The sequence below is a fragment of the Musca autumnalis genome, unplaced genomic scaffold, assembly GCF_047663935.1.
Source record: "Musca autumnalis isolate F117 unplaced genomic scaffold, ASM4766393v1 scaffold_4, whole genome shotgun sequence".
Taxonomy (NCBI): domain Eukaryota; kingdom Metazoa; phylum Arthropoda; class Insecta; order Diptera; family Muscidae; genus Musca; species Musca autumnalis.
In genome coordinates, this window is record NW_027411977.1 from 233,742,774 (window position 1) to 233,751,232 (window position 8,459).

The following is an 8,459-nucleotide window of genomic DNA, read 5'->3' on the forward strand; positions in this document are numbered from 1 at the left end:
GGGAAGCTCAATTTTCACCGTAGACATATGGTCTAGTGGTCTTTTTTGCACATATCAATCCAGGAATCAGAAACTCGAAGGGCCCATGAAGGTTTCTTTCATTCTATACAAATCTAAATAAAGATACCTCGTATGTATGTCGCTAGAACATGACTATTGTCGAATATTAATCGAAGATCACTTAAAAATGGTCTTTTATAGATGGAAGGTTTTATGTAGGTATATAAAATTAGATAGTTTGTGTACCTAAAGGGAGCATATAGAAGTCTTCCTATGGATAAAAATCCTCGGAATGGGGTCTTCTATACTCGTATATGGAAATCCCCCTAGAGGAGAGAAAGAATGCATCCTGAAGGCGAGATACTAGACCCTCAAAGGGATATACTTATAGAGAGAAGATGTAATTCCCGTTTAAGGAAAACGAAGCCCTCTATAGAGAGAAAATCCTCTAAGGCAGCCCTCTATAGAAAGATGGTCTGGTAAAACACTTCACCTTATACATAAGATCTAACAAAAGGGTCTTCCGTAGATAGAAAGAAGATCTTTTGGGGGGTTTCCTATCTATAGAAGTCCCCAGGCTGCCTTCTATCTATAGAAGGCCCCTTTGTTAGATCTTATGTTTAAAGAGAGGTTTTTTACGAGACCATCAGAATTGATTTTATATACATTTAAGACCTCATAGTAGATGTTCTGTACTTGTAAGATTTCTTAAAGGAGTCTTCTATAGAAGACATTCTAAATGTGTGTTCTATAGAGCTTCTAAAGAGTTATTCTTTGGCTAGAATACATTCTAGAAGACATCTTATGTAAGTGGAAGATCTTCTACAGCGGTATTCTATATATGAAAAACCCCCTGAAGGGGTGTTCTATAGATTGAACACTCCTAAAGGCATTTTCTGGCTTGCTAAAGGGGTATTCCATATATGGAAGAAATTCTAAAGGAGTCTTCTACAGATGGGAGTCTTCTACAGGGATCTTTTCTTGATAGATGTCCTTCTAAAAGGGCCTTCAATAGATACAATGTCGATAGAATGGAATACTCTTTTAGAAGTTCTTCTATCTATAGAAGAACGCTTGAGCATGGTCAATAGATGAGATAGCTCTAGAAGCTGCCTTACATAGATGGAGGACATTCTAATGTGGTCCTTTATACAATAGGACCTCCAAAGATTTTATATAAAGAAGACTTCAAATAGAGTCTTCTATTGATATAAGACCTTCTGAAGAGGTCATCCCTAAGCGGTTTATTTAATTTATTTTTTATAGAAATCCTCCTAGACAAATCCTTTAAGACCTTCTTTACCGAGACTTCTCTAGAAAGATGCCCAAATAAAGGTGTCTGTTTCTATAGGTAGAAAACTCCCTAAGGGAGATAGGAAAAGGACTTTTATAGAAAGTATCCCCTATCTGCTTCTAGAAAACCGTTAAAATCTTTCCCGCTTTGTTTGTCGTCGGGGATGTCTGGCGATAGAATGCTTCCTATAGACGTGTAAGATATTCTAAGGGATGCACGGATGCCCATTGAGAGTTTTCCATAAAAAAAGACTTTCCAATAATATTGATAAAATTTCTCCAAAACAGGAGAAGAGCTTGGAGAGGTATTTCAGAGGTAGAAAACCTTGTTAAGTTCCTTCTAACATTAGTTGGACTCTAAAATTTGTTCCAGAGGAAGAAGATCCCTAAAAGTATCCTAGAGGCATAAAACCTCTACAAGGTCTCGTTGAAGTAGATGACCTTTCAAAGCGCTTTTAGAGAAAGGTGGGTAGAGAAAGGTGGGCTTTGAAATATCTTTTGGGAGCAGTGATATTCTGGTGTCGTAGAAGTCCTTTTAAAGTTACGTTCAGAGACATAATTTTCACAATTTTTGTAAATGCCAGTTTGAGAATGTGGAGTCATTCACATATTTTACTTTTAATGTGTTATTTACAATGTGTAGCCCTTTTCGCTTATTTTGGCCTTGAGAAAGCATTTGTATACCTAAATGTTGATTCAAACATTTCATATTAGTTTGTCATACTAACAGCGTGTTTTTGTAAAATGTTTTTGCCCATTCGTTCGTCGATTTCATGAACGAAGACACAATTTGGTTTTCATAGCGGTTGACGTTTGTATTCGTGTGACAAACAAATGAAAGCTTTTTATTTTCGTAATTTTTTTGGTCTTCGTAACAAAATCAGACGAACGAATACGTCAAAAATAAACGAATGGAAAAGACCCATCGTTTTGAATGAAAATTAAATAATTTGAGTAATAAATGGCACAAAACACACGCAAACTGGAAGGGAATTCAATTTTATTTATTTTCATAGAAGCACACGCGTATATGTTCATCCGTTTCTTCATATTATCACAATTATTTTTGGACAAATTTGATTACATGTTTTTCTTATTTTTGTTGGTCATCTGTTTATCGGGGTTGCCATCAAGTAGCAAATTTTACGTGCAGATGCATATGCAAAATTCACAAAATAAGTATCATGGAAACCCTGAAATATAAAGCTTTTATTAATAGACGAAAGCTTTTAGATAAAAACGAATGGTTCGTAAAATTTTACAAGAACCAAATTTTGAACGTATACGTTTTAGTACGAACGGTTCGTGTGTCAGGCAAGCATTTTTACAAAAACACCCTGTAAGAAGGAATGGATCAAAATATGGAGAATATTTTATACATAGCACTCCGGAAGAACTTATTCAGAAATCAGGGTTTTTAAATGGAAAAATGCCCAAAAACGATCTCCCAAAGGCAGAATACCTTAAAAATGTCTTCTATAGGTAGAAAAACACCTCCAAGAGCAGAAAACGTTTAAATTTCTCATATTAAACCTTTTAAAGTCTTCAGCTAGTCCAAAGTCAGTCTTCGGTCAAGTAGGTATGTAAGTCTTTAGCAAATGTAATAATTCTGAAATAACTCTAAAGACAGAATACTTTCTGTAAGTCGACATTAAATAGAAAATGTTTAATAGTATGTATATTTTTAACAAAATTTCCAATTGAATTTAATCCTCATTAAAGACACCATGGAAAATTCGATCACATTTTTTCAAAACAAAATAATTTCTGTTACCATACACACTTAACCCCCCACGTAATAAAACCACTTGAAACGGAAGCAAATATTACAGTAGATTTTTTAGAAAAATGTTCTCAAATTTGTATCGGACACGTCTCGTGTCCGTTTTTCGGTTGCAACAGCTACTACTTAATGGCGTCAATGGATTTTCCTGGATTCTATTTAAAACCACTGTAATGATTGAGAGTTTATTACCTAACCAAGACCGTTACCATTAGCTGTTATGTCTAGTGTTCAGGTAAACAAATTTTTTGTTATTATTGTCATTGTAAACATCAGTCAAATGTTAATATTGGCGTCAAAAGGGATTAAATTTTGGCAGTTCATTCATAACAAGTCACGTTTGCTATTAGCTTTCAAAGTAGTTTTTAGTCATTGAGAAAAATACAAATTAGGGGAAAATATGAATTGTAGAGAAATATTTAAGGAATCTCTCTTTTATGTTCCTAATAGAAGAAACAGAAAAGCTATTGACTTTTTCAATATTCAAAAATAATTATCGTCCTTCAATCAAAAGAAAGTGTAAAACTTTTCAACGCAAACCTCGATTAGCAAAATTCGCTTAAATATTTTAGAAAGGAAGAATTTAGAAAAGAAGAATTTTGGCAGTTCATTCATAACAAGTCACGTTTGCTATTAGCTTTCAAAGTAGTTTTTAGTCATTGAGAAAAATACAAATTAGGGGAAAATATGAATTGTAGAGAAATATTTAAGGAATCTCTCTTTTATGTTCCTAATAGAAGGAAACAGAAAGCTATTGACTTTTCAATATTCAAAAATAATTATCGTCCTTCAATCAAAAGAAAGTGTAAAACTTTTCAACGCAAACCTCGATTAGCAAAATTCGCTTAAATATTTTAGAAAGGAAGAATTTTCCTGCGAAAAAATTTAGACGTTTTAATGGAGACCATAAATACTATCTTGGAATAAAGACTGTCCATCTATATATAAAAGACTCCTGCAGAATGACTCCTTTATAGAAAAGTTCTGTTTAGAAAGCCCATCTATAGAAGTCCTTGTTGGATAGATGAATCTTCTATATATAGCAGACCTCCTAATGGGTTCTCCATAAAGAGATTTAAAGATCCTCTAAAGAGTTTTACATACACCTTCTATATATAACTTTTATACGAAAAGTCCTTTACAGTGGTTTCTAATAAATAGTATATGGGTCTTCTTTAGGTAGAAGATTTTCTATAGGTATATAAAATATTGTAAGGGTCCTCCTTTAGGGATTTCCTATAAATACAGTACCTCTTAAAAACTTCCTAAATCGATTAAAATTTTACATTGTAAAATTTCATCCAATATTAGATAAAAAACGAAGGTCCATGACAATTTCCAGATATTTCTGTTATTTACATTTTCCAGATTTTTTTTTTCAATATTCAAATGCCAATAACGTCGCTCATTCTCTTTGTTATGTAAAGAAAAAAGAGCGTGGATTAGTATTTCCATAAATACTGCTCTATACTTCATTTTCCCCTAATTTGTATTTTTCAATGACTCGAAAACTACTCGAAAATCTAAAGGAGCAAACGTGACTTGTTGTGAAATGAACTAGCAAAAATTAATCCCTTTTGACGCCAATGTAACATTTTGCTGCTGTTTACAATAACAATAATAACAAAAATTTGTTTACCTAAATGCTAGACATAACAGTTACGGCAGCAGTTTTAGTTAGGTAATAAACTCTTAATAAATTACGGTGGTTTTAACTAGAACCCGGGAAAATCCATTGACGCCATTAAGTAGTATTTGGACACGAGACGTGTCCGATACAAATTTGGAGATTTTTGTTTAAAATGTCTACGGTAGTATTTGCTTCCGTTTTCAAGTGGTTTTATAACATGGGTGGTTAGGTAGTATGTGCAGTAGCAAAAAGATTTTGTTTTGGGAGAATATGTATGTATGTATGTGAATGAATTTTCCGTGGCGTCTTTAATGAGGTTTAGACCGATATTTAAATTCGATTGGGAATCAGAAAAATTTTTCTCACCAACCACTGCACAACATGTTTCGCACTTGGTGATGGTGCTCATCAGGTGTATTTTGTGCGGCAATCAAACTATGCCCCTAACTAACATTTTTTTGTTCTATATATGTTAGTATAGTAGGCCGGGGCGATTGTATGGAAGGAAAAAAGTGTTAGCGGGCACCTGGATTTTCTGATTCTTGGGATTATGCTGAGCAAAAAAGTCAACTAGACCTATGTCTACGGTGATAATCGAGCACCCGGATTTTGACTTGAAGTTTTTTCAAGGATATTTTGATATTTTGGCATATAACAACCAAACCACTGAGATTTTCGATCCAACATAAAGGCAACAATTGTAGCCAAGACAAATTTAAGAACTCTCTAGTACATCGCAAAAGCCATTGGAATGCTCCTTCAGGTAGTTATGGCCTCGAGCCTATGATGAAAATTTCCTTTTGGGTTCTTAGTACACTGACTAAGGGCTTTTATCTCCACAAGGAATTTTCCACCCTCTGACTTTGAGTCCCATTTTGTAGCACAGTGTCATTATCGATATTTTCCGAAAAAATGTGCACATTCTCGAGGCCATAACTACCCTAAGAAGCATTCCAATGCTTTTGCGATGTACTAGAGAGTTCTTAACTATTGTCTTGGCTACAATTGCTGTCTTTGTATTGGATCGAAAATCTCAGTGGTTTGTTTGCTATATGCCAAAATTCCAAAAATCCTTGAAAAAGTCAAAATCCGGGGGCTCGATTGTCAGGTAGACATGGTCTAGTTGACTTTTTTCCTCAGTACAATCCAAGAATCAGAAAATCCAGGCGCCGTGATGGTGTTAAAATCGTCCCACTCTAATGTCTAGTGACTTTTTTCCTCAGTACAATCCCAAGAATCAGAAAATCCAGGCGCCCGTGATGGTGTTAAAATCGTCCCACTCTAATGTATAGTGAATTTATTGCCAAAGTGCAATTAGAAATTCAATACAACGGACTTTTGATGACAGATGGCATTGCCAAACACTAACAATTTAATTTATTTACGATTTTTTTGCAGGGGATGATTGTTTTTAGGACTTTTGTCTGTCTAAAGAAGACTTTTAATGAATATGTTACGGAAACATTTTAAAGATTGTACGCCATGAGATATTCTATCGGAGATCTGTTGGAGGTCCCGAAGAAGAAATTCTAAAAGCGTTTTGGTATTCAATGGTATTCTGCATCTAGAATAACTTTTAAAGCCCTCCTGAAGAGACAATTGAAATGGCTTCTATACCCAACTGAACTCTTTGTAGTCCTCTGTCTGCCTATAGAATACCCTTTTAAATGCCTTATGTTTTTATAAGACAATTCAGAAGATTTCTCCAACCTAACAAAAACCTTTAAAATATTTTCGGATTCTAAAATTAATTATGTCTCCACAGAGGTCTTCTGTCTATCTGTGTCTAGATCGTCTTCAACATGTCTTCTGTCTACAAAAAGTATTTAAAATATCTTCTGTAGATAAAAGGAATAATAAAATTAGTCCTTCTGTCTATTGGAAACATTTTAAAAGTCTTCTGAAGATATTTTAAAATTCGTCTGTCTGTAAATATTCTTCGACGTGGTCTGTCGTATATCTAGCGGAGGTGTCTTTAAATGTATTCTGTCTGTATGTAGAAGAATTGTTAATTGAGAATTGTTAAAAGAATTGATCTTCCTCTAAAAACCCTTTCAAAGGTTTTCCGCTTCTAGAAGACCTTTCAAGGTCTTCTGCGTTTAAAAAGCTGTTAAGAAGCTTTTTGCTTATTTATTGAAGACCTAACGTCTTTTGTGTATAGTAGGTTCTTTAAATTTATTCTGCCTCAGTAATACCTGTTAGAAGACTTCTATCCAGGAGACCTTTTATAGGTTGCCTGACCTTCAAGAGGCCTACTGTTTGTACAGTGAATATCTTGAGGGTTAGTCTGATCCAGAAAATATTGAAGAGTCCTTCTACCTACCTTTAGATAAGGGAGTTTCTGCCTTTCCTTTGAAAGGTCTCTTGGGGGTCCTCTACCTCTAAAAGAAGATATTCTAAAAAAGAATGTCTACCCTAGAAGGTGTTCGAATATATCTTTTGATGCTGTAATACATTTTAGTTTTCTCCTGCTTATCTACTGAAGTCCTTTTAAATGTTGTCTGCCCATATAAGACTTTTAGGAGACCTTTTTTCCTGTCTATAGATTACCTTGAAAGATATTCTGCCACCAGAAGTCATTTAAGATGCCTTCTACCTGTCTGTAGAAGAGATTTTATACATTATCCGCCTCTTTCCTAAAAAGACGTTTAAAGTTATTCAATCCCTATTAGGCGTTGTGAAGGTTTTTTTTATAAAATATTGTGGACGACTTTTGCTCTAAGATACTAAGTATATAAGACCTTGAGACGTTTCAAAAGAAACATTGAAGAGGCCTTCTGTCCGTACATAGAATACCATTCAAAAGTATTTTGACTCTTACACCTGCAGAAGATACTATACCACCTTCTGTCTGTCCAAAGAAAACATTTTAAACATTCTCTATCCATAAAAGAGGTCTTCTGAACTTGTGAGGCATTTTAATGGTCTTTTGCTTGTCTACCGAAGTCTTTTAGAGGCCTTTGGCCCGTATTTAGATTGCCTTAAGATGTATTCTGCATCTAAAAAGTCTCTTGGAGGACTCCTGAGTCCAGAGAACATTTAAAACGTCTTCTGTTTTTATAAGTGAGATATTTTAAAGTTATTCTATCCCGATAAGGAGTTGTAAAAAGGTTTCTGGTCCCCATATGATCTCGTAGAGGTATTCCTCCTGTCTATTGGGGGGATGTCTGCTTATAGAAGGACTGAAAGAAACCTTCTGTATTTTATAGAATACTTTCAGAGATCTTCTGCCTCTAAAAGATATTTAATATATATAACACCATTTCGAATTATTTTGTCTAAAAGGCCTTCTGGAGGGCTTCTGCCTTTAGAACACATTTAGTATGCCTTCTAAAAGGAGATATGTTTAATTTATTCTAACCCTACCAGAGGTTTACAAAGAACTCCATTAAATATCTTTCGTTTGTCCAGAGAAGACCTTTAAGAGGCCCCCTAGAGTGGGTTTCTGCATGTCAAAAACAATAAATAGGTCTTCTGTTTATCCAAAGAAGTCGTCTTAAAGATTGTCTGAGAAATAAAAGTCATTCTGCTTTAAAAAAATATTGGAAGTTCGTGTGCGATTGGAGGCCTTTACGAGGTTTCTGAACGTCTATAGATGCTATTTTTACAGGTATTCAGTTTTCAGAATACTTATAAGAGCTCTTCTACCTCAAAAACATTCAAAATGTGGTCTCCAAAGTTCGCTCTAGAATATCTTCTGCCGTTTGAAGACCTTCACCAGATATTTTGTTTGTCTGTATAAGTTTCCTTAAA